The sequence below is a fragment of the Cynara cardunculus genome (assembly GCF_001531365.2).
Source record: "Cynara cardunculus var. scolymus isolate 2C chromosome LG 8, CcrdV1, whole genome shotgun sequence".
NCBI classification, from domain to species: Eukaryota; Viridiplantae; Streptophyta; class Magnoliopsida; order Asterales; family Asteraceae; genus Cynara; species Cynara cardunculus.
Window position 1 is genome coordinate 15,754,443 of NC_037535.1, and position 2,705 is coordinate 15,757,147.

The window sequence follows — 2,705 nt, forward strand, 5'->3', positions numbered from 1 at the left end:
CTCAATGAGTTCTTCTTGCATAGCAGTGATCCAACTTGGGTCAGTGATAACATCATTGATTTTCTTAGGCCCAACTAAAGAAAAAAATTGACAAAGAGACATATATTACCTAGACCACGACGAGTCTAAATACCTGCACTTGGATCACCAAGAATCTGATGGATAGGATGGTCTTTCGTCCATTGTTGAACTGGTAGAAGATAAACTTATGAGACTGGAGGCTCAGGTATAGAAGAAGAGGCTTCAACAAGAAAGTCTTCAACAACAGATTGAATTGCCAAAGGAGCCTTAGAGTGTGATTCATTTACTGATAGAGGTTTAGTGACCGAAGGAGATTCAACAACTTAAGGGTCAGTATTTGAAATAGAAAGGTTCAAGTGACTAAGGGAACGACAACAATCCCTGAACAGAATTCTACTTCGTTATTAGTCACATATAGAATGATAAATGGATCATCGTCAGCTTCAAGGAGGTCAGCGTTCAATTGATTGTTGAAGGAAGCTTCAGGTTCTCCTTAGTGAGATATCATCCAATTGTCTAACTCTTCATCATCTTTAAAGATGGGTTTAGATTTAGCTGATTGAGATTCATGAATGGTGACATGAATAGATTCTTGCAAGTTTCTTAACTTAGAGTGCAAGTTTCTTTAGCTTTCTTCTTACTAGTCTTTTCTTTTACTTTTGTCTTCTCTTTTAAGAGTAATTTTACCTTTCAGTATTTACTTTTCAACATTTTACTTTTCAGTATTTTAATTCTAGTCTTTTACTTTCCAGTACTTTACTTTTAGTCTTCTAATTTCTACACTTTACTTTCCTACAATTACTTTTCTGCATTTTAATTTCCAGTAATTTTACTTATGTCATTTATATTTCTGTACTTTAATTTTCAGTATTTTAATTTCTCGCAATTTAATTTCTGTAATTTACTTTTACGCATCACTTATTTATTTTTCAGTCTTTACATCATTCGCGAGAAGAAACCGAGCGATAATGGGCTAAACACCTTAGCTTGGGGTATACGGGAAAATTAAGAACAAAGCCGATGTGAAATTACAGAGGTGTTTTATTAGCGTTATAGTATAACTATTCATTTCAGGTGATTAATATTTCATTGAAACTTACATTAAAATTAATTGATAACTAATTTTATGTATGAAAATGCATTAACTTTCAGAGTTAAGATAAATAATAAAACCCGAGGTAATAGAAGAAGGGTATAAATAGCTTTAGTATCTGACAAGTACTATACCCCTACGGTGTAGGATGGTAACACTGTGTTGTGCTAGAATTCACGACATCTAACATAAATGATATCGTATCGATAACACGTTGGCCGGTGTGTACTCTTGGGAGGTCGTCTGACACGATAGTTGATACTGTGACAGTTATATAAAATCATTTTGTGATTTTATATAATTATGACAGGAATGTTGTGTCACCTTTTTGCTGAATAATTTTCGTGTCTTAATCAACCTTGCACCTTGCGCTTCTTTTTATGACTGATATTTTCTGAGTTGCTAATTGAATCTCCAAATTTTAGATAATCAAATCCCTCGAATTCGTCATGAAATTAGTTTTTAAAGATTGGAATTTTGAAGAACTTTACAAAGCTTTCTCTGTGGGAACGATATCTGGTACTTTATCATTATTACTTGTTACAAGACGATAGTATTTCAAGGTGTATATTTGCGCCGAGTTCTATTTTGTGTTGAAATCTAAGGTTGCATAAACCGAACCGAGCAAGTTTTTGGTGCCACTGCCGGGAAGGCACGCTAAAGTTTTTCTTTTAAAGTAAAGTTTGTAAAAGCTAATTTTTCTACCACTTGTTACTATTATGGAGAACATCATACATATTGTTGATTCTTGGGATAGAGGAATCATGGACTATGCTATTCTTGTATTTAGTCAATTAAATTCAGGAATACTAAGGCCACACATCAAAGAAACTCACTTTGAGCTCACACCTGTCATGTTTCAGATGTTGCAGACTAATGGCCAGTTTAGTGGTTTGCCATCTGAATACCCTCATTTACACTTAAAATCTTTATTAGAAATAACTGATTGTTTTCTTATCCCTGGAGTGTCTGATGATGCCTTAAGGTTGAAGTTATTTCCATTTTCTCTTAGGAATAGAGCAAAATTATGATTTAACTCTCTACAACCAAATTCTATAATCTCTTGAAATGACCTTGTAAAGAAATTTTTGAGAAAATATTTTCCTCCYAACAGGAACGCTGAATCCAGAAATGAAATATGTTTGTTTAGACAAATGGATAATGAAGTAACACCTGATGCTTGGGAAAGGTACAAAGAGTTGTTGAGAAAAATCCCTTACCATGGCATTCCTTACTGTATCCAGCTAGAGACATTTTACAATGGTTTAACAACTGTTGCTAAGCTAATGCTTGATGCTACTGCAAGAGGAGTTTTCACAACTTGTACTTATAATGATGGGTATGATATACTTGATAAAAATTCAAATAATAATGGATATTGGGCTGATCCACATGCATTAATACAAAATAATACAATTAGGATACATGAAACAAATGCATATAATGCACTTGCAACACAACTCACATCTATAACTGACATGATTAAGAATATGAATGTTAGCCCAGATGTGCAAACTGTTGTTGCAACATCGTATCCTACTGTCAATTCTATAACATGTGTGTTATATGGAGGAGGTCATCCATTTGATCA

The 2,705-nt window shown here is 33.7% G+C and overlaps 1 non-coding gene across 1 annotated transcript; it reads right to left on the minus strand.

Annotated features, from left to right (window-relative positions):
- Positions 1-2,236: 2,236 nt before the first annotated feature.
- On the minus strand, positions 2,237-2,342 carry LOC112517496. Its single transcript, XR_003069691.1, has one exon. It is a non-coding gene; the product is annotated as a small nucleolar RNA R71 (small nucleolar RNA).
- Between the last annotated feature and the right edge of the window lie 363 nt (positions 2,343-2,705).